At 30.3% G+C, this 25386-nt stretch overlaps 1 protein-coding gene across 1 annotated transcript in view; it reads right to left on the bottom strand.

Moving 5' to 3' along the window:
• Positions 1-20557, bottom strand: part of LOC129917166 (acyl-CoA Delta-9 desaturase-like) — a 70558-nt gene extending 50001 nt beyond the window's left edge. The window contains exon 1 of the mRNA XM_055997552.1: positions 20468-20557. The gene's annotated coding sequence lies outside the window, so the exon portion shown is untranslated. The remainder of the gene's footprint in view (positions 1-20467) is intronic.
• Between the last annotated feature and the right edge of the window lie 4829 nt (positions 20558-25386).

Here is a 25386-nt window from a genome sequence, read left to right as displayed (position 1 = left end):
AATCATTTTTATACAAAGGGTCGAATTCGACTTTGAATACACAGAAATATTAAATCTTATACAAGAGACAATGTGCGGTTTATTGGAAGATAATAGTCACAACTCACAATCCAAGTCCATATGAAAACCACCTGATATTTTCACAAAAAGGAAATTACTGGGATATTGTTACAGTGTTCTCAGGTGAATAAAAATGGGATTTAAAGCTTAGTTGAAAAATTTAAAACGATTTATATAAATTTTTTTAAATGGAAATTATCTATTTTATTAATTGGCTGGCTTTGTCTGTCTGTACGTGACGTTCTGTTTTTAATTTAAGTCTCTTGAAAAAAATATAGATTCCAATTTTTTTGTTTCCGAGGAGATGAATGATATTTTTGACAAATAATTCTTGAAAAACTGAACAAAATGAGGAAAAATCGTCTGTACGTGACGGTGAAATGCACCAATTTTTTTTTTTAAAGAAGAATACGAATTAAATTAAAAGAAATTTCAAGAAAATAGCCAAGAAATTGTAAACAGATTTTGTTGAAACAGTTTAAAAAAAAAAAAAATACCCATCTGATAACACTGTTGAGTGGCGTGGTTGATGTTTCTGCTAATTTTGTTATTATTATTTTTTTTTTTGTTGACATATAAGCGACCTTGGCAGTGAGATTATTATCTACAAGAAACAGATTTTTTGCTAAGTCAATTATAACAGTCGTGCGTTCTTACTGTTTTTTTTTGTTTTTATTTTTGTATTGTTGAAAGTTTTGTTATGCACAATAAAAATCATACGATAGACTAGACATTCTCAGTTCAACTCGTGAGAAAGTGTTGTTTGATGTTTGCCTTTCAGTGCGTTCAATGGTGAATAACTGTTCGTTGTAATATTTTTTATAAGAAAATATTGGGGCAATTGCTTCGTTTCGGATGGTTATGGTTATTTTTCTTTAAACACCACTCACCAGCACATATTATCTTAAGACAGTTGTTATTATTTGACTGCAGAAGTCAAAATTTATAATTTTGTATCTTTATTTTTTATTTTAATGAAAAATACATTTCTTTTGTTGTAGTATCAGCTTAAGTTTACCAATAAAATAATATTACTAGTACTAGTAGTTCAGGCGTGTAAAGTAATATCAAAAGATTGACTAGAAAGATTATTAAAAAAAAAAATCATTTTCATATTCATATATTTATACATTAGTCCCTCGATAATGTGAATTACCGATAATGCGAATTTCTCTAAAATGTGAATCGCCAAAAATTTTCATTGTCATCTCTGTAATGTGAATTTCGAAAATTTTTAGACTCTATAATGTGAATTTCCTTTGCAAAAGCTAGCATGTTTTTCTCGTTCGTGCACGCAATCTTTGTATAGGTCTGAAAAGTGGATAACTGTTATTTGTCTTGACATTTCTTAAGATATTGAATGCAGCTGCAGGCTGGAGATTTTCGTGCTAACATTTTACATCTTTTTATACGAAGTTTTTTAACGTTTTTTTATGAAGAATTGATTTTAAAGATTCTAATGGTTTTTTTTTTTTCAGTTTTTGAAATGGAGTTTACCTCTTATTACTTGTATTTTATTGATTTTTTTCTTTATTCAGTAAAGGCTTAAACTGAGCTAAAAATAACTGTAATATTCATTGGTTTTAAGAATGTTTTAATCAGTTAAATTGACAATTGGAAAAAGTTCCAGTAATGTGAATCCCTCTAAAATCCGAAAACGCCTTGTTTTAATTAGTTCACATTATCGAGGGACTACTGTATCTGCAAAATTAACATCAAATTAATTTTATGAATTTGTTTTTGTAAAAACGGTGTTTACTCAGAATTTTTGAAAAAAAAAATTAATTACAAAAATTATAAGAATTTAATTACAAAAAATTGTAAAATTTGTATTGTACTTAATTACCAATAAAACAAAATCAAAAAGTAATTCATTTTCAAAGTCCTTTTTTTTTTTGTATTAAAGTACATTATTTAAAAATAAATAACCTTACTTTTTTTTAAATTTAACTTTTAACACAAAGTTATTTTTTTTTTTTTCATACAACAACCTTTATTGTTAAAGGTTAAATGAAAAAGTTTGAAGGCCTAATTTCAATACAAAAATTTTTGTTTTTATCAAGAAAATTCAATAAAATTGAAGTAATTTTAAATTTTTCTTACACTGTCATACATGTTAGATATTACCTTTTCCTCCTTTGAATTCAACTAAGAATATACATTACACTGATTCAAAAAAAAAAACTTATTTTGTTTTGTTCATAGTTACATAATATCGAAAATATTGTTGGAAATGACGAAAAAACAATACTGTAAAAGTTGCAGCCCTTAATATTAATTTTAAGTACTCATCGCAAATTTCTATTTCCCATATGATTTACATGGGAAAGATTGTGTTTGAGTTTGGAATTTTATAACTTTTTAATGGTTCATCAAAATAGCTGGACTTAATCATTTCTCATTTCTTGTATAAAATTGAACGCTCTACAAAAAAGCTCTTATTAATTTTTTTGATAAACCACCCGTTTCCAAGTTATTCAACTTTAAAAATATAAAATGTAATTTTTTCTTCATTGTTGTTTTTTGGTTTCAAAAATTCTTTTATTTAACTGTCAAACTCCTAATACTATTAACTTTGTAATTCAATTTCAATTGGAATTGATATACATACAAAGCTATTAAATTAGAATTTTTCAATAAATTCGAATTGTTCATTTTTATAACTAAAAATTATTTTTATTAATTTTTCGGTTTTTAAAAAATTTTATAAATGCATTTTTGTAGAGCGTTCAATTTTATACAAGAAAATGATGAACCATTAAAAAGTTGTAAAATTCCAAACTCAAAAACATAATCTTTCCCATGTAAATCATATGGGAAATAGAAATTTGCGATGAGTACTTAATATTAATATTAAGGGCTGTAACTTTTGCAGTATTTTTTTTTCGTCATTTCCAACAATATTTTCGATATATGTAACTATGAACAAAAGAAAACAATTTTTTTTTTTAATCAGTCTAATAGATAGATAGATAAATTCTTTATTTCATCAGTCTAATATACATTACATATATATGGTATATGCAAATAAAACATTGAAATTCATATCTTATTACGAAAAATTCTAAAAAAAGTCAGATTTTTTGTTCACAAAAAATCTTTATATAAATTTAAAAAAGCAATACGGCAACATCGGCAATTTTTTAATTGTCGAAGTTTGCAAAAAAAGAAGATCATTAAAATCTGGGTTCCCAAATAATTTGCTTGAAATCAAAATGACTTTTTTCTCTAAACTTTAAGCACGAAAAATTCAAGAAAGACAAGAAAGACAATACTTTGGTATCGTATTAGTTGAAGTTTAAGTTTTTCAATAGAAAAAAAAAGTTACACATACGCCACAGTGACCTATTATATGTATGTTAAATAAAAACATTTTGTATGTTTTCAGTAAATTAACCGCACCGAAACAGTCTTATAATAACAAGCACTTTAAATGAATTACTTAAAACGTACATATATTTCCAATTTAAAGTTTTTAATTAATGTCAACTTCATAACTGACCCATTTAAATGTTTTTTGCGGATAACACTCTAAATTACAAGGTCTTACGTAAACTTTTTTGTCTATAATTTTAATAACAACAAAGTTCTCATTTAACTAATTATATTGATTTGGTTTATTTTATAATCAAACTCAATTTGACTATCGATAAATTATTTCAAGTAATTTGTTTGTCAATCTTAAATACTAAATCATTTCTGAAGTGCCTCTTCTATTTGTACAAGACTTTTTATTGATATCTTGTAAATATTTGCACTTAAGTTTAAGATACGAATTTACAACAGCTAAACCCTCTCAAATATTTACAAAAAAAAAAAAAAATAAGTAATCTTAACGATTAACAACCATGTTGATTTGTTGTAAAAAAAAAACAACAAAACAAAAGTAACGACACGTTCCGCCCCATGACGTATACGACCGACACGTTAGCGCTGTTATAGATAGTTTTTAATTGTAATAAGTAATAACTTGCGCAACTTTAATATGCGTCATTAAAATAAGGTGATAACGAATGATCTTACTTAATAAAGATCCTGAGGTTAAAAGTAAAGGATTATATTTTGAGATTTTGGAAAATCCCATAATTAAAAAATAATTGGAATTCATGTTCTTAGTTAAGGGTAAGTGAATCGTTGTTTAACCCTCGAACCCAAGTGTACTACATGAATTTGCTTTTTTCTTTTTTTAATGGAGTCATTGAACTTAATTATTTTTTTTCTGTTAAGCTTTATCTCTAATCTCTATAGAGTTAATTTTGAGAAAAAAAATGTCTATTCATAATTTTGTTGAGAATCCACAATTTGAAGAAGGTCGCTATGAGAAACGTCACGACTAAAAAACTAGAAACTAGAAGAGGGCAAGCAGCAAGCACCCCTGCCAAAAAGTCGAGAAAAGCAAATGAAAACTTAATATAAGCAATTTTTTCATGTACTCCTTAAAGTGCTGAGGAGATTTACCAATTTTGAAAATTTTCTATAACATTTTACAGTTTTACCGAATTTTTTTAACACTTCAAAACTTCGTGGAATTAATCTATATTTTTAATGGAAACATATAAAATTAAGTCGACAAGGGGAAATATATTGATAAACTTAAAACTATGACAATTTTATTTTTACTTGCTCTATAGGGCAAGTATTCGTTTCGTGTCGAAAAAAAAATTGAGGTTTTAATCAAAACCACATTACGATGATGGAGAACTCCGAAAAAGTGGGTCTCGCATTTCCGTCCGTGCGTCTGTGCGGTTGTGCGTCCATCTGTTCACATTTCCACAGCCTAAACGGGTGGACGGATTTTCTTCAAATTTGGTACAGATGATTTTTATGGAATTCTGAAAGTTGATTTTTTTTTGTTTTTTTTTATATCTCGCTTGGAAAGTTTACCTCCCACACAAATTTTTGGTGTGTTCAAAAATTCATTTTTTTTTTAATTAGAAACCCCATACAGAAAATGTGCGCGTACTTAAATAGGAAAAATTGCTTAGAATGTTAGAGATTTGTAGGTAAAAAATTATAATAGAATAATTTATGTATGAATTTAATTTGAAAACAAATTTTAAACTTTTATTTTAAAATGAAACAAAACGGTATTTAATTTTTTGTTCACCAAAAAATTTAAAGAATTTTATTTTGGAAAATCGTTTGAATGGTTTATTTTAAAATTCTAAAAATATTATATCTACCCAAAAACTTTTTTTTTTTGTATTCCTTGAAATCGGTAGAATCATATAGAATAAAAGTCAGAAATTGAGAAAACGGTTCTATAACAGGTACCATTAGTAACGGTTCAAAAAATATTTTTTTATTTTCGTACAAACAAATAAATAAATAAAAAAAAAATGTATTTTAACCAGAAATTGTATCTTCCCGTTAATATTATATTATTATTATATTATTTAAATTATTACATATTTTTACCAAAAAAAAAAAAAAAAAGGTTTATAAGTTGGTAAATGCCACTTGCGAAACTATTTTAATAATTTTATTATTAGGTATATATAATTACATTATTACTATCTATATTGTTAGGTACTATAAAAGACTAAGTCTTACTTACACTGCTTCTAAATAAATTGAAAATTGAAAAATTGTAATATCAATAGTAAAATTAAGTTTGCATTTTGATACTACTTTTTTCATATTTTTATATCATGTAAACCTAAACAATATAAGCGAAAAGACAAAAATGTCAAAAGAACATTCACCCCTTTTTGCAAAAGTAAAAATATTTTTTTTTTGTCGTTATTTTTTTTAAGTGTATTCAAATAATTGTTTTGGCCATCATTTTTCTAAGTTTTTCATTCGGAAAAACTATACAAAAGTAATTTTCTTTTTCTTTTTTTTTGATTTTTTTTTTTTCCATTTTTTTAGACAATCTTTTATTGTAATGCTAATAAATACTATGATCTGATCCGGATCCCAAGAAAAATTAAACACTGATTATGTAGTTAAGCCTTAACTCTGAGTGATATGGCGATGACTTCTCAGCAAACTGTCAAAATTCTATCGAGCATACCTTGTTTTCTGTTTATCATGGTAATGTTTGTATGACTGGTATTTCACCTTCGCTTTTCTTTTGCGAACGCTACGAAAAATGAATTGAAAAAAAAATTCTATACATTCGCGTTTTACATTAATAAATAATTTCAAGCTTAAAAAATAATGACATTTTTTTAAACTTTGTTAACAATCATTATAAAATGTTTTTGAATTCTCTATAAAACTGCTGGGAAACTGTTAAACAAAATTTTCAAAGTTCTAATTCAATTCCCACGAATCTTACTGAAGTTCATTTACAATAGCGGTTTTAAACATTTTTCTCAACTTTGACGGAAGAATCTTCAACAGACTGCTACAAAGTAAAAAAAAAAATATTATTTAAAAACAAAAACAAATCTTATCAACTAAAATCCAAGCAAATTGTAGCTTACATGAGCTATAGCTATGACCTTGAATATTCAAAAACTACCGATCAGATTATTTTTAATTATAGTCCTATCCAGTCATTCGATAAATATTTAAATATGCCCTCATCAATTCATTTAAATTGCACAAAAAATAAAAATTTTGTTTGATGTTTTTCGAAAGATAGAAATTGCTTTACATTACATAAAGCATCTGCGGATGACGTGGAATTAAAAAATTTTCCACAATTTCTATGATCAATGATACAAGGCAGGCAATGATCATTGCAGTCATTGCCCCAATGAACTTGTTAGAATTTTATTACTAAATTCAAGTGCAATGCAATGAAATAATAATTCACAGCACACAAAATGTAATCTAAAATATTTTTTAATAAAATAAAGTGCTTAAGAAGCTTTAATATAAAGATCTCATTGAATGAGACGACAGTCTAACTGACGATGACTACGACGAACGAGCATCCAAAGCGCCAATAACACGTGACTTTGCCACTGGAATTGCAAATAAAGAGCGCAATTCGTCCAAACACTTCAAATCAGTACCCAACAGTCCCCACTTTATAGTTCTCAACAAAGAAATATGGGGCTGAAAATAGAATCATTTTCATCATCATATCAAAGTTTTGCATGTAATTCTCATTGCTGCCCCTACACATCATCACTTGCACCTTTTTTTTTCATTTTCAAGTTGAAGGAAGGAAGCTTGTGAATATCAACAGAGATTGCAGCAGCTGCCGTGATCTCGAATAAAAGTTGCTGAACAATGTAGGGGAACGACTGCAGTAATAGTCTAGGAGTCAATGTTGCTTTTAATTACATTATAAAATAATATCACATACGCTTTCAGTGAAAAGCCAATGCAGAAAGTTGAAACAGAAAATGCTGAAAAATTTTGCATTTGAATTTGGAATGGAAAAATACGAAATTCTATAATACTCGATATTTCACCACCAAAGGCTCGTATTTAAAAAAAAAAAGACTGGGATCATTATTCTCGATTAAAAACAGCAACCATGCTCACCGAACAAAGCAATATTAAACCAGAAAATTCAAGTCGAAATTTTCTCCAAATAGGACACGTATCCAATAAGTTTTATATGCGGTTAATTTGTCCGCAAAAAAATCAGTCCCCATGTAGCTTTTAAATTCCATCTTATATTAGACAGATTTCGAATTCACGGAAAAAGAATGCGTTCTCGATGACCTCTTATAATGTACAGCGGAGGGACTTAACTGTGAATTTTTTCCCAACAGCGAGATAAAACTTCGATCTTATTTCAATGCCACTTTAATTACCACTTGACTTTCAAAACAGCTTTTGGTTGGTATTGCCATAACTGAGATTTGTTAGCCAATTGGGTCACTGCCAGGTCCTACTTTTTATTTAGTCAGCCCTCCACGTTATGAAATGAGGTCGTAGCAGGATTATGAAAACCTAAGTTTTAACTAAGAGCCAGTTTGACTTAGCGGCTTTATTAAGTACTAGCGTCGGCGTGTCGTAGCTGAACGCCTTTGTCAGGTTGAACTTTCATAAAACATTGCTTTATCTTATTTGAATAGCGTTACCTATTCTTTATTTTAAAATGCAACAAACTTTTAGGCATGGTGCACAATTCATAGTTAATTTTTGGCAAACTTTGCATCTAATGAGTTTAAAAAATCAGTGGAAATGTTGGATGCTTTGTCTTCATTTGTTACACAGTCAATAAATTTAAAGGAATAGGTGTAGTAGTGAACTCATCATTTGATTTTGAATTGCGAAGTTTTTTGCTGCAAGAATTCCTTGTTCACTCAACCAATTGTGATTTCTACAGTGACGAATGTTGATAGTTAAATTCTTGATGATAAACTCGTTCTTCGTTTCAGACGAAAGACAAACATTTTTCTGAAACTACATCAATCTGTTTAATTCGTTGACCTGAACATTCCCATTACCGATAGTCAGCAATTGCTTGGAAACATTTTCGGTAGATGAATCTTTTAGCAAAGCAACTCACATACTTGTCATCAACAAAAGTTTCTCTACTTAGCGCCACATAAGTGATGATTTAAGGCAAACTTTTATTTAATCGGCATAAACTTGGAAGGACTGCTACAGTTTGGTGGAAATTGCCAAAAGGAATACTATTTTCCTCCAAGACATCTTGAGTCACTGTATAGATTGATTACTTTCAATGTGTCCCATTTCCGTTTTCAGTCGTTTAATAAATTTAACGAACATTTCACGAACACTGAATGCGTCATTTTTCTTGAAACGTGACCACTATTCCACAAAGGATTATGCAATTGGCATTACCAGAACCAACATACAATGCAATTTTCATTTTTATCCGTATTTTGTTTCTGTAATATTTCGTAGATGGCGTTGAAAACGAATTTTTATTACTTTTCCAGTTAGACCGAGAGCCCATAGAAAATTTTGGGATTCAATTCAAAAGTCTGGCAGCTCTAAATATATGGTTTTAGGGAAATTAAATATCGCGAGTTTTCCAATTAATGTGAGTCGGCTAAATTGGCACAAATTCATATTCTAAATATAAGGACTGATGCTCTGTCCTTGAAGACGTCAATCTTGACGATGCTATAGGTCGTTTCAAATCAAAAGTCCTGACTCTGAGTTTATTTTCTCCCTTCCAATAAAATTGATGGCAAATAAACAAAAAACTCAATTTTATTGGCTCATTGCGACAAATCAACTCAAAAATAACAACAAATCATGCTTGTTTGAATGAAAGAAATGCTAGAGAAAAAAATAAACAAACCAAAAATCTGAATTTGTTTATTAATGATTTCTATGGTGACGACTCCAAAATAATTGAAAAATAAAAATAAGATATTTACTGCCCAATTATACAAATGAAAAGATGTGAATAGAATTTTAAGTTATGAATTGCTATCATTTAAACTGGACATTTCTGGTCCATCTTCACCTAGTCCTATAATAATATCTTCGGCAAAGTTATCCCAACTGCCTTCAAATGATAAATAGTAATTAAATAAATTGTATGTTTTTTGTATTGCCCGCGGATATGGAGTGATGCAAGCTCGGGAGACTTGCCTCCGCTTTCTGAGGCTAACCCAGTGAATCTCACAGACGGATCAATTAATTAAAATAGGAATATCAAGAACTGTTCTTCGTTATTTTATCGTAATTTTAGAAAAAGTTCAGCTGCCTCATAAATGCTTCCTTCCAGTATAGACCAGTGCCGATGCCTTCAAAAACATTAAAAAGTACAAAAAAATCATAGTAGGATGAAACCCATTGGAAAAGGAGGGGAATATGATAAGAATGAAAGGAAAAATAAATTACGGGCAAGCCGAGTTCGGGAAGTGGGTGGGTTGAGTTTTTAGTGGTAAAAAATGGTATATCTTGATTTCCGGAAAAACTACAAATCCTATAGAAAAAAGTTGTATGGCAAAGTTGTAGGTAATAAAAAGATCTACAACTTTTGTATCAACAATTTTTTCACATAACCTCGAAATTTATGTGAAAAATTCAAAAAACCGAGTTTTTGGTTTTTTATTTTTATCTTTTTCAAAAACAAAAATTTTTCTACGAAATTTGGTGAAAACTTACCTTATTATGTTCCAAATACACTGTAATTTATTTGATTTAAAATATTAATTTGTTCACCTTATTTTGACGTAATACCAAAAAAACACCCTAATTTTCAATCGAAAATTCACGTGTCAAAATATCAGCTTTTTTCAAAAAGTCGGTGGGCATTTCGTTCGTTAAAATGTCTATTTTCTGATGGTGTAAAAAAAATTGTACATTAGTATACTATAGAACATGTTCTAGTAAAATTCAAAAAATAAAAAAAAGCTTGAATTCGAAAAAAAATGTTATCATTGTTTACCATTTTGGCCTATTTATTCAAATTTACACTTTAATTACTCAAAAAACGTAAGATTAATCAATGTTACATGAAATCTTACGTTTTTTGAGTAATTAAAGTGTAAATTTGAATAAATAGGCCAAAATTGTAAACAATGATAAAATTTTTTTTCGAATTCAAGCTTTTTTCATTTTTTGAATTTTACTAGAACATGTTCTATAGTATACTAATGTACAATTTTTTTTACACCATCAGAAAATAGACATTTTAAAGAACGAAATGCCCACCGACTTTTTGAAAAAAGCTGATATTTTGACACGTGAATTTTCGATTGAAAATTAGGGTGTTTTTTTGGTATTACGTCAAAATAAGGTGAACAAATTAATATTTTAAATCAAATAAATTACAGTGTATTTGGAATATAATAAGGTAAGTTTTCACCAAATTTCGTAGAAAAATTTTTGTTTTTGAAAAAGATAAAAATAAAAAACCAAAAACTCGGTTTTTTGAATTTTTCACACAAATTTTGAGGTTATGTGAAAAAATTGTTGATACAAAAGTTGTAGATCTTTTTATTACCTACAACTTTTTTCTATAGGATTTGTAGTTTTGCCGGAAATCGAGATATACTATTTTTTACCACTAAAAACTCAACCCACCCACTTCCCGAACTCGGCTCGCCCGTAATTTATTTTTCCTTTAATTTTCATCATATTCACCTCCTTTTCCAATGGGTTTTATTCTACTATGATTTTTTTTGGTTTCAAAAATTATCGACCCTGGTCTAGTAAGCGAATGAGTTTTTTTTATTTTTGCTCAATTTTCCATGGGACTTTTGATTTGAAACGACCTATACAAATAGAACTCAAGATATACCAAAACTAATGTCGTTTTCTTTCACTCCAATGAGAGTACCCTTTTAGTACTTATTTTTGCACTTTTGAAGGTTTTGTGTTCTTTGCCGCCACAAGAGTGTAAAAAAAAAATTACTACGGAGTACCCCGGATTTACTCCACATTTTTAGCCAGATTTACACCGATTTGCACACACACTTATGAATTTGAAGTTTGACATTTTAAAATTTTGTTTGAAAAGTGAAAAATGCGAAAAGTTTTTCTTTCAAACTCTTTTGTTATTGACAAAAACAACCATTATGAAAATATTTTTTATTGTATTATATTCCGCAAGATATATTTCTTCCATTTTTTTCGTTAATTCTTCACTTTTTCCAAAATGAGATTAAAAACCGAATAAAAAAAATTTTCAGCCAGTGCTCTTCATCAATAAAAAAAAATCCTGTGCCAGATAAAAAAAAATCCCATTTTTTTTCTGCGATGATGGGATATTTTTATTTTACAATTATCAAACTAAGGGTGTGTGTCAATTAGGCTGAAAAAACCGATCAGAAGTATAATGAAAAATATACCAAAATTAAAACTAAGTCCGCTGCTACACAAAGACGCAAAGGGCGAGACACACATAAGAGCAAGGGAGAAATAAAGTTCGAAGAAAAGGGAAGGAAGATTTTTTACCGTGAGTCTCCGGTAAAAAATTTTGTGACTCTTTTTGACGTTTTTCTTTGATATTGTTCTTTTTTTTTTTTGCTGTTCTGCTTTATTTTATTTCGTTGGTTGCGGAGTCTGCTTCGTCGATTGTGTATTATTTGCGTGTATAGTAACGTTTTTAATTTATTAAATTTTCGTTACACATGGATGAAATAGAAAGAAAGGTAGGCCTAAAAACTCCTGGTACAAGCAAATGCAATGTGGGATAGTTATGATCCCCTCGACATCGAGATCATAACAGCGCCGAGTAAAGGAACAAGAAGAAGAAGAAGAAGTTACACATGGACCCCACTGGAGTTGTTTTTTGTATATTTTGGAGAAATCGATCTTTCTCTCTCCCTTGTTCTTATGTGCATCTTGTGCGACTACGTCTTCCTGTAGAAGTCGTCATACGAAAACAAGAACAAAATAAAACCAAAGAAAATAGCTGTCAAATTTGCGTCTCCAAAAATATACTACGTGTAGAAGCGCGCGACGCACCGAAACGAAAATCAAAAGGAAATTCGAACATAATTTCTGCGCCTTGCATCTTCGTGTAGAAGCAGACTTATCAACGAACGCTTATTATGCTTCATATGTTATCAATATTAATTTTTTTTTTTTTTCAATTTATAAAATTGGTCCCTAGGCCTGTTATCACTATTTTTTTCAAGGAAATTATCCATTTTTGCCTTGTCACACACACAATTACAAATTAAAAAAATTACTCTGTTTAATGAATCTGATCCGCTCAGAAAAGATCCGAAAAGTACAAGTTTGTATGTTTCATGTAGGAAAACCTTGCCCTAAACTGTTCTACAAACTGTCATTTTGTGTTTCATGAAGTTGTCCAGAACATTTTAGTTCAAGTTTTTCTACTCCTACTTTTGAGGTAGAGCAAATGAGTGAAAAGTGTCAAACAGCAGCTGATTTGTTTTATTCTGACAAAAATATTATAAAATTAATTCAAAATAATGGAAATTTCTTTAGAATCTTCTTAATATGAAGAAAAATTCAAAATGAGAACAAATATTCTAATTAATTATAATTTATTTGAATGAAAAGTCATAACAAATGAATTTATTTTTGTTTTAGTTTCAAAACTGTCAACCCTATAAAAACGGATGTTGTACTTTTCTGATCTTTTTTGTTCTGACAGTTTTCACGAATTTGTGCTGTTCTAATCTTTTCTGTTCTAGTTTTTCTTCATTAAACAGACCTATTATGTTCTTTCACTCCAGAAAAAGGAGTAAAAATTTAGAGTACTCCTTAATAGAGTGAAAGAAAACGACATAACCATATTGGCTCTATTTTCTGAATTAAAAAACAAACAAAACATTAAACAAAAAAGTATCCAAAACAAAGCCGATTAAACGAAGGCGAGGGTTTCTCTAGTTTAATAATAAACTAAACTCTAAGATTTTTGAAAAAGCAATGCTGTGGTGTTTTATTTTAAGTCTTATTTTAGAAAATTACCCTTCCCGCGCAGAGGGAAATAGACCCTATACAATACAATTCATTTTTTTTCGCTTCACCATCACCTCATTTCACTATTTACAACATTATCTGACAGACTTCTATTTTTTTTTTTTATTTTCTCCATATATGAATACGTGCTTCTTATTTACAGGTAGATGCAACCTACATACATACATAAGTATAGTTGAGATGTTTGAGGATGAAGTAATGAGAAAGTTGTTTCTTTTTGTCTTGCTTTGAAACTCAAAGGAGTTTCAATTTTTATTTTATTGCATTATGTAATTTTTTGTAAGTTTTGTTAGTTAAATACTAGTTTGGCATATAATTGTGGGTCTTTTACCAAAATTCAATAGTTAATAATGGATAAGTGTAGCAATTTGTTTTTGCTAGGTAGGTACTTAGTTGAAAAAAAAAAGAAACTTGAATAACTTGGTAAGCATTACAATCTAAAAGTGGGCAACCCCATGGTCTGAAACCATTATTTGCCACCAGTTTTAACAAATCGTTTTTGAATTAGCATATTTTTCGTCGACAAGAAAAGGGAATCCCAGTTGAGTCCTATGAAAACATTCACAGCCCAAAATCTAGTTATCAGATTTGTTTGATTTTATTATTATTTACTAAAATGTTCCAAAACAAAGGCTATAAATCAAAATAAAATTATTAATAAATGCACGCCTAGATTACGTGAAAGCCATTTATCATTTTATTTAAAACAATCCTATCCCAAGAAAAAAAAATCAAAGTTCACTTTTGTCTTCAAAGAACTTTAATCTTTGACTTTCATACCACGACCATACTTCACATATTTTTTATAGAGTATTCATTCTAATCTGATAAGATATCGGGCACTCGACACTTATTTTGGTTTTATCTGATGTCTGAGAAATGACAATTAATTTTTATGAAAGGGGAGTTTGGTATGTTTCCTATACTTGAAGTAAGTCTGCGTAGCATTCGCAACACTAATTAAAATAATGAACAAGATTTACACCTTGAGGTTGCTTGGAATTCTATAAAATTTATCTATAGTTGATGCTTGAGACTGTCCTTTAGAGTTGCTATCGGAAATATTTCTATTTGTAGGAACTAAGAATGCAAAACTATGAAACCACTTTGTGTGTAAAATATTCGATTTTATTTAAATTTCTATTATTTAAATTTAAATATTTAAAAATATGTACTTCTGAAACTGTATTCAATTTCAAAGAAAGAGTTACCTCATTTTTTGAACTGTCATTACTTGCAGTTTTATAAAAACCCAAGCGCCCTATTTGTTAAAATTCATTACAAATTAATTATGCATTGCATCGTGGTTTATTCATATGTTTAAGGTAGAATAGACAAATACTCAATAACTGCAGCGATATTATTCAATCGAGACAATCAATGGTATGTTGAACTCATACGAACTTACTTCTTAAACAGTTTAGTGCTGCAGTAGGTAAATTAACACATAAAAGAACTTAAATAAATTACATTTGTCTTGTCGAAACATTTTAAAAATAAAACCAAAAATTATTTTTAAATGAACTTTTAAATGCATTTCAAATTGCAAGCAAAATTGAGGGAAAGTTCGTTTGCATCAAATTTATAACAAAAAGTTGTGTATCGAAAAGTAAAGTAGGGACAAGGTTCTTTTTTTTCTTTTATTTAGCAGCAAGTTAGTGTGATCAGTGAAACCTAAAAAACAGCTGAAAAGTAACCTTGCAAGGGAGAGAGATGTGAAAGAAGATATACAACTGATTAACTAACGCCCCTACATAGATTTATAAGAATAATAACACCGGCACACAAAAAAAAAAAAGTGTCATGTACCAGGAACTAGACCTATCTTTCTATATGTTTTTGGGCACGCTGAATCCGAATTTGAAGTCCGTTTGGCCCCATCACCCTCCAGTTTTGAGCTGTGAGTGCATTTTGTTTGAATTTTTATGACTTTTTTGGAGTTTTTTGCATTTTTCTCAAAACTGAAGGGTGACCGGGCAAAACGGACTTGAAAATCGGATTCAGCGGTCCCAAAAACATATAGAAAGATAGGTCTGCTTCCTGGTACATGAAACTTTTTTTTTGTGTGCCGGGTATGACAGCGACATGTCGCGACAGTGCTAGCACACAAAAAAAAAAGTTGTATGAACCAGAAACCAGACCTATCTTTCTATATGTTTTTGGGACCGCTGAATCCGAATTTCAAGTCCGTTTTGCCCGGTCACCCCCCAGTTTTGAGAAAAGTGTAAAAAAGACCCCAAAAACTACCTTTTTTTGATTTTTTTGCATATTACTCAAAACTGGAGGGTGACAGGGCCAAACGGACTTGAAATTCGGATTCAGCGGGTCCAAAAACATATGGAAAGATAGGTCTGGTTCCTGGTACATGACACTTTTTTTTTTTTGTGTGCCGGTGTAATTGTACTCGAACTTTGAGAGGTTTTTACAAATTTTTGTTTGAAAATTGAAGTAGCCGTTTTTTAGTAAAACAGTTTTTAAAGATAAAAGTTTTCAAACAAAATAAACTTGGTTTGCCATTAGCCGTTTTTTATTATCCCACTTGATCCATATAGATCATCAATTAACACGTATTGCAACAGCTGTATGAGATCTTGCTTTTCATCAGGATCACGATTCATGATACTGATGAAAAGCAAGATCACAATTCGTGATCCTGATGAAAAGCAAGATCTCATATAGCTGTTGCAATACTTGTTAAATAATGATCTATATGGATCAAGTGGGATAATAAAAAACTGCTATTGTAAAAAAAAATTCATCCACACATAAACAAAGTTTCAAGAAAATTCATTACCCAATTTCAAAATACATATTGATTTTTCAAAAACAAAATAAAAATATTTTTTTAAAAATCAAAAATTCATATTTTTGAAAATTATTTACCAAGACTTTTTCTTACAAAAATTATCGTTGAATTCGGTTAATAACCAGTATGCATTGGGATTTGGATACGAATATAGTACAAAGGACCTTTGTAGAACGTTTGAGTTGTTATAAGAATACATCTTGCTAAATTGATAATAATGACTTTGGAGTGAATTAGAAAATTTTTAAAAAGTAAAAATGTTTTTTTTTTTTTTTTTTTTGCTTTGAACTCGAATATCTTCTACACTTAGGAGCAAAAAAACGGAATCAAATAAATTCTTATATTAAAAACAAAAATTGCAATGGATAAAATATTTTTTTTTTTTTCAAAGTCTCATGGTCTCCTTTTAAAGCTTGAATTTTTTACTTTTTATTTTTGGGAAAAACATAAAGATGCATACGCTATTTCCAATAAATTGCACTTCATTTTTTTTTATGTTAATTTTCCAGATACTCTCTGTTTCAAATTTCAGTCTTTTTTTACTCGCGATAGTATTAGCGTTATCTGTCAATAAATTGCACTTCATTTTTTTAATGTTAAATTTTCCAGAGCAAGTACACTCTGTTTCAATTTCAGTCTTTTTTCTTTACATACTTCATTTATGTTGATTAGATCTTTATGAAGTGAACAGATTTTTAAGTTCATCTACTTAAAGCTTTTATTTCAAGTTTTTTCAATGATACCATTAACATTCATGTATGTCAATCACATCTGATCAATTATCGTTTTTACAAAATGCAGTTTGATTCCATTTTTGCTATTAAGTGTAGTATAACTAGAATACTTTTTTGTGTAACAATCCTAGAAGAATATGCCCTTTTGATTACACTGGTCGGCAACGAAAATGGAGATTGAACCAAACCGTAATTTTCTAAAGGACTTTTGTGTGCTGATTCCGAATCTGAAGTCAAAATTTCACTGGCACGTCAAGTTTTCGAAATATTTAAATATTAACAGGTCAAAAACGCGTTTTTGTGGTATTTTTGGAGTTGAATTTCATCACCGTTAAATTTTTTTTTCGCAAAACAACATATGCAACATTCAAAAGCCATATTTTATCGTCTTAAATACGTTTATTTTTATTTTCAAAATTATTTTTTTCTTAAAATATATTTGGTATAGAAAGGTATGATATCTCAAAATCTTGGTGGTTAAGGTAACTTATGGTTTTTGAGGCAGATTTGAAGTAAATTTCAGTTTTCGACTCCTGATTCGGTTGAAAAAATAGCAAAATATTACGGAAAAATAATATTTTTAGATCAAATGTCAAAAAACATTTCATTTAAAGTTTTTTGGGACTTTATAGCTAAAATTGTGATGAGCTGAGCAGAGCTCAAAAACCAGACGTGATGGAAAAAATCTGTAAACTGTTTTAAATTCAGCACACTCAAGTTTATTAAAATCACCTTACATTGAATCGAAACAGTTCGACTGAAAAGAAGGGATGCCCTGTTGGATATAAACAAACCGTTCAGCCAAGTAGTGTCTTTTAGAAAATTTATCTGATTTTTTCATTATTATTAGTGTTCGTTCGGAAGAACATTTACCTACTTAAAGAAAATTTAGTCTTAATTTAGACATGTATTATGTGTTGAGGGGTGATATGATATTTCAAAAGAATATAAATCGTCGGCTTAGATTGTTAAAAAATAAAATATTTCTATATGTTTAAATAAATTCAAGACAGCATGAAGTTATTCCTTAGATTTCATACTATTAAATGTTAAAGAATTGATAAGACTTGGAAGCTTTTTGTATTTTTAATCAATTTTTTAAATCATTTTTATATGGCGTTTTCAGGTGGGAGTTAGCAGGTTTACACTCTAAGCCGACGAAATAATAAAATCGCAGGAAAATAAAAGCAATCATTTTTCATACAATTTTCAATTTTCATCGGTTTTCGGGGGGCCGTTTTGTGGGAAAAATTAGCTTTTTTTATTTAACTTGGGCTGGTTATATTAAGATTTGGCATGTGGAGAACAAAACTCAATACTTCAATTCTAAGTTCAAAAAATGTAATATATCCTTTTTTAAAAAGTCGCTCCTAAATTGTGTTTTGCAGTACTGTTGCAGTACTACTTTTATGAACTTGGTTATTCTCTGACAGCTCTTATAGCTCACCCCTAACTTTCCTGTCGAGTGCCAACTATGATAACACTGGTGGGCAAAAAAAAAATAGAGCTAGAACTAGGGATGGGAAAAACCGGCCGGTTTAAACGGTTTTTTGCTTCGGCCAACCGGTTATTTTCGTTTTTTTTTTGTCCTCCCGGTTTTAACCGTTTATTTTCGGTTTCATTCATATTCAGCTAAAAAAAATTTAATTTTTTGGGTAGGTACATTTCACGTGGAATTTTTGCAAATCTTCTTATGCAATCTCAATATTTTATCGTCCTAAATACCTATATTTAGTTTTTTTTTCAAAATTAATTTTTTTTTCTCAAAAAAGATATTGGAAAAAGTTATTTATAATGTTACAAAATCATTGTTGGTAACATATCGTCGCCCTAGTATTGGAGTGCCGTATACGCCAAATTGCATTTTTTGAACTAGGTATGCAGTCGTATGTTTTCGAAGTTGCTCTTTTCAAATCTGCTATCCGTTTTTGTCTATCTTTTTTCGTTGCAGAGATATTCACTATTGTTTTGACAAAAACAAGAAATTTTGGCATATACGTCAAATTTTTCATGCAATGCAAGAACATTTTGAGAACTTTTTTGGCGTACGTTATGTTTTTTTTTGACGTACGTGTATATGAATAAAAGAAACTTCTGATTTTCATGGCGTATACGGCAAACTTATTTTGGACAAAAATTTAAATATTTTGACAACTAGACGAATTGCAGATGTCCAATAATATGTATATAAAAGAAACATTTTAATTATATATCATACTAAAATATCAAAAAATACCAGCGGTTAGTTATTTCGCAATTATCTTCCGAACATTTAAATGCGATTTCCCAAAAATGTAAAAATGGCGTATACGGCACTTCAATACTAGGGCCACGATATGGTTTTTTGAAGCAAATCCTAGTTTGCGACTTCTGATTTGGGTTAAAAAAAGCAACATATTATCAATTTCATTGAAAATTAGTTTTTTGAAACTTTATAGTTTATAGCGAAAATAGTGAAGATTGTAGCTAAAAAACTAGACATGATAGAACAAAACTATAAACAGTTTTTAATTAAAATCACCTTACAAAGTTCTTGCTCCCGCCGAAAAGTGTAGTAAAATAAAGCTTAATTTTTCTTAAAAACTACATACAGTCACATCCTATGAAAGAATTATGAATATAGACTATTCTTACAAACTTAGTAAACTTAGGTGGAAGATTTGCAAAGAGCACTCCAAATCATATTAAATACTTTGATTTCAATTTGATTCTAATTTACCTTCAGATTCAATTCTCTTTATAAGAATGGAAGAAGCAGAGAGAACTGCTGATGGAATAGATTCCAACGAGACAACCTGCATTCTTGCAACAGTGTCCAGTACAATGGCTACCATTTCATTTAACTTTAGACAAGATGTGTAGAGTACACAGTTACCTCACCGAACTACACACTGCTCCACAACAAACGATGAGGCCAGACGTCAGACAATGAGGCAAAAATGTGGTTCCGGCTTCTGGCTTTATGTAGCAAAATCCCAACCCTGTTAGGTTTCTTTTATCTACCATCATGTTCATTCCACATCCAGACATTCTTTGCTCAAGCACCAAATAATACAACAAAATCGTTATGTTGTGCTCTGTGCTTGTGGCAAAAAAACAAAAAAGTGGCATGTTGTGTGGCGTGATGTTAATGACGTCATGCCACAACCTGCAAACAAACATAACGTGTCGATGGAAATCGAAAGACGGTAGGTAAGTAGAACAACCATTAAATTTGCCGGTTAAGAGCATTTATAAACAAAAAAAAACTTCGTGTAGGTATTATACAAAAAAGTAACTACAACTTCATAGAGGCATTGGTGGGGAATTGCCTTTTCGGTGGCTATAAATTCTTTTGAATCGTAGTATGTTGTTCTTGGATAAAATGATAACTTATTCAGTGTTAAACTCAAAAACAATAAAACTGAATACGTACCTAACAGATTTCATTCACAAAATACCTAAACCGACAATGACAATAGTTTACAAATATCTACATAAGACCAAAGGTAGACAGATAGGTAGGTAAGGTACTTAACTCTATTTAAGTAAGATGAATTTAATTATATTAAAGATTGCTGAAGTTACTCACCTTTTCCAACTTTTGAATGAAGTGACAACCAAGCTTCAATCTACTTTTAAACAAGAAGAGGGTACAACTTTTTCAATGCACTTATAAATAATTTGATAGTAAGATAATGAGATTTGATTAGCAATTTCCAGCACGTTGTATTGAGAATCTGTAGACCGCCGCCGAGACGACTTTTTTTAAATCCATAAATAAAAACAAGTGAGCACAACAGACGTTTTCATTCCAAACGGGATCAAAAAATATAAAAATTACGGTAAATATTACTATGGTGAAGAGGAGAGCGGAGAGGCACACTAAAAAAAAAAAAGATAAAAACGACTTATTTTTCTCTGTGAATGTAATTTAACAAACTAATTAAATAAACAAGTAGTTTTTTTTGCTATATTTTAAGTTGATTTTCGATTTTGATGAGAGAAATGCTTGTCGTTTGAATTCGTCCTGCAAGGATATAAAACAAATTAAATAATTTCAAACAAACAAAATTGCAAAATGCATGCAAATCCTGAACCCAGATGCACTCAAAATAAAAATGTAAACATGAAATGTCGTGGAATTGGAGATGCAGTAATTTACTTAGCTCCTTTTGTGCGTTTCTTTCTATTTCATTTTCCATTCCATTGTGGTTGAGTGCGAATACTGGGGGAAAAAAAAGAATTAAAAAAAAGAAAATTTAGTCACATAAGTACAGTGCTGTCTGCTGCGGTTTTACTACCAAAAGATACATTTGTAAAAGTGTTTTTTGGAGAACTTTTTGTTTGAGTAGAATGTTTTATTCTGGATTTACATACGTCTGCATGCAGAAAAGTAAAAGGGGATAGATATAATAACTGAAATCCGTACGTATGTTCGTCTTCGCCATAATCTTCCTATAATCTACATTTGTGAAGATGAAGATGTCTGCATTTTCATCTACTCTCTCTATCTGTGGTTCTTAAATACTGTGTGTCTCCTTTCAATGCAGATCTGGAAATGCAGACGTATGTAAATCCAGCATTATTTATCCGTACAAAATGAAGCATTGTATTGGCGATTGGCAAAGTTGAAATGCGCTACCGGTGGTCGAAACAAAAACTAAAATTAACAGGACGGAAGGAGCTAGCATCCGACATTTTCCTTTTTTTTTTGCTAGGAGTTTTGACATGGACGCCATTTTTAGAAATACAAAATGTAAAAAAAAATGTTTAAATTAGTTCAAAAGTTGAAAATACGGCGTCCATGACAAAAGTCCCAACAAAAAAAAGTAAAATGTCGGATGCTATCTCCTTCCGTCCTGTTAATTTCAGTTTTTGTTTTGAACACCGGTAGCGCATTTCAAATTTACCAATCGCCAATATGAATTTATGAAATTGCTATACAATAAATGAAATGTCTTGTTGGTGGGAAACCGACGAAGTTACGAATGCCAGAGTTACGGGCGACAGAGTTACGAGCTTCAAGGCTTGGCCACACCGGAGGGTATGCGGTAGCGGTACGGGTAGAGGTAACGGTACTTGTATGAAAAAAATTCCAAACTGACGTTCAGATGTGGAATTTTTTTCATACAAATATCGTTGCCGCTACCCGTACCTCTACCGCATACCCTCCGGTGTGGCCAAGCCTTCAAAGTTACGCGAAACCGAAGTTACGAAAAACTAGAGTTACGAATTCTAAAGTTATGTTAAGCTATGACATGTGATTTTTGGGTTGGCAACAATTGCGAGGAACGATATGGAATTATGGAAATACAAACAAGAGATTAACATTTTTCTCATGGGTCAGATCTAAATGAGTTAAGCGAAAATGGGTGTTATTTAATCTTGTAAAATTTTGATTGGATAGGTATAGGCTTGAGAGCAATTGGGTATGATGACAAATGATAGCTTGTGTCATGAGCCTACGCTTTGCACATTGTCAGATTTTTAAAAAATCATCTTTCATGTTAAACCGCCACATCATGCCTATTTTTTCAGAATCGGGCTTAACTTTTTTTTTACCTTTAAGTTCTCCCGGTTTGAGAACGCGTGCACCTACAGGGATGGGAGTTGTACCCAAATGTAGGTTTTTTTTTTTTTCAAAATTCCGAGATATAGCCGTTTGAAGCGAAAACGCTTCTGGGAGCTGAAACGAAAAGAAATATAATCTTGGGTCTAAAGAACTTTATTTTTGCAATATAAAGACATTCTTGACATATTCGACATTTTCCTTTGAATTGACCATTTTTGATTTATTTTCAGCGAAAACGGTTAAAGGTTGACCTTTTCCATTTATTTTTTTGTAAAAATCTTCACTCACCAACTCTATAGGTGTGATTATACACTACTCCTTTCCTGTACTTCTTATTCAATGGAACTGTCTTTCTACTGTGTATAAATGTGCGTTGTATGTATACATGGTATAAAAAGAGAAGGTATGATCATTAGAAAAATCTCAGTATCGAGAACTGTCAAAACTTAAAAATGGCTACTTAAGGTTTTGACAGCTGCCCATTGAAATTGTTGTTGTAAACAAATTTGTCTAGGAAATTGTTGTTGCTTTTTACTTTGAAAAAAAATTAAACGTCAAAACCTTATTACCCCATTTTGTAAGATGGCGGCTCTAATGATCATACCTTGTCTTTTAATACCATGGTATGTATACACATGCAGGATGAATGTATATATAAGTAGAGCCAGAACTGTCAAATTAGAGAAAAATGGGCGTATTTATTTTTTTCTAAAGGTAAGACGCTGTAAACCACTATTTAGGTTTTTTTTTTAAATTTGCTTAGAATAATTTTTTCACAATTAACCTATTCTTTGATATTCATTTTGCATTTAAATAAGTCAGTCGTGTCAAAATGAGAATCTTTTGTTAAAGTGGACTCCTTCTAAATTGCAATTCAGGAACCTTTTGCTGGGCCTCGCAAGGAGTGATCAATCTTTACTCCGGCGTCCGACCCTGTTTCAATACATTTGTGTTTGTGTAACTCACAATGCTTTAAAAAATTCCTCACTTATTTCTTTAAACACCCGTCCCTGTACTACTAAGTCTTAGATAAGAATTTGTAGTTGTTGTACTAGATCTCTACTCACGAGTAAACTACGACCTCCAATGGAACAAGGCTAACTTGACTTTTTTCTTCAAAGATGTTACAATTAAAAAAAAAATTAAAGAAATAGCACAAAGATGTTTCACTAATTTTTAATTTTTTGGGCTTTGTTTTCAAATTCAAATGTTTTTCATTCTTTTGTTGTTATTCGAACTTCTATAAGCTATTTAATTCTGAAGCAAACCCTACACAGACTCTTTAAAATTTATTGCCTGCGAAACTTCAATTAACAGAAGCTACGGAAGTTATAGAAACTTAACCAAAGAAAGCTTGTTTTTCGGATAAGCTTTGGTTAATGAACTTATAGAGGCTTTACAGAAATTATCAAGTTTTTTATTTCTTTTTTAATTTTGAAATTGAATAATCTAGCTCGGACTTTTGCTATTTGAAGTAATAAAGTTTTTGATTTAGTTAATGAAGATTCTAAGATGCTTGAATGGGTAGAGTGGTGGACTAACAGCGAGCAGATTCGAATTTCGATTCCTGGGTGTGAAAAGTGATATATTTTTAAAATTATTATACACATTGAAGGTGGTGTTACCTATATAATAGTAGACCCGATTGTTAAGTTTTAATAAATTAATTACCCTAATTTCATTAACCAAACTATCAAATCAACCCTCATAAAGAAAACAATTTACAATTTAGTATCAGAAAGCAAAGATTTGATACAATTGGAAACCCTAATGATTGGATGATATTAAACAGGTTGGAAGTGTATCATCAAAAGTGCACGGGAATCCGAGTTCACATCAGCTCATATTCAGCTGGTTCATTCGTGATAATTGAAACTTCAGATGATGAGGAGATATTTTATGAGAATTGTATAACAAAACAAAAAAAAAACAAACCTGGGTCACCTATAGGAAAATCACACAGAATCATCCCATTCAGCCGCAATCTTTAAATAAAAAAAAAATTTGATTGATAACAATATTTTGCACTCGCGGGTTATCAGAATCAACATGATTGAAACATAAATTATTAGAGTCGCGCGATCATGATAAATTCTAATAGAGGCAGTTTTATAACACAGGTTATTGTTTTTTTTTTTAATATATACCTATATTTATTTTATTACTAATTGCGCTTTGATAACTGATTAAATGTACTTCGTTCTCATGATTACACCTGACACTTTTGAACTGTATACTTTTAGGAGATTTTTTTTTGCGTTTTCAATATAAAAGATGTTAAAAATTCTTGATAAATTTTAAAGATAAAACAAATGGATATATTTTAATCAAGAATGTATTATGTATGTACGAATGGGTATAGATTTAATTATTATTTTCGATTCAAAATTCCACCAATTCTTCTACAACACCAAAATCATTCAAAGTGTTAACTTGGCCAATTTTGAGTGTGACATTTTTGTTACAAACCAACAAAGATTGCACAAAAGTTGTAAAAACTGTACTCTTATCTTTTGAAGCTTAACATATTGTTTAAATATTGCGCTTTTTTTTGCTAATAAGCAAATTTGTGTAAAAACTACGAAATTTTGGGGCCAAATCGTCGCATCCGTGCACGAAACCTCAAGTGTACGAAAGACAATTACGTGACAAATTAAACGAGCGCAGCCATTGGGATGACGGCATACGTTAGCAAACAGAACGTTATTTTTGGTTAAAGGCAAGTCGATTGACATTATTAATTCAAAATTTACGATCCTATTTTGCAAGGGGTAAAATGTTCAAAGTTTAGTAAAAAATTTGTGTGTGTCCAGAGCCATAGCCGTAGCTAGGATTTCACTTCGGGAGGGGTTAGCTCAGACCGAGCAAAACTTTGTGTAGATGCGAGCGTAAGCGAGCAAAAAAAAATTTTAGAAGCCTTCCTGAGCCTTATAAAA

This window comes from Episyrphus balteatus, chromosome 3 (assembly GCF_945859705.1).
Source record: "Episyrphus balteatus chromosome 3, idEpiBalt1.1, whole genome shotgun sequence".
NCBI lineage: Eukaryota > Metazoa > Arthropoda > Insecta > Diptera > Syrphidae > Episyrphus > Episyrphus balteatus.
Note: the sequence above shows the minus strand (reverse complement) of the source record. Positions and strands in the feature narration are given on the sequence as shown.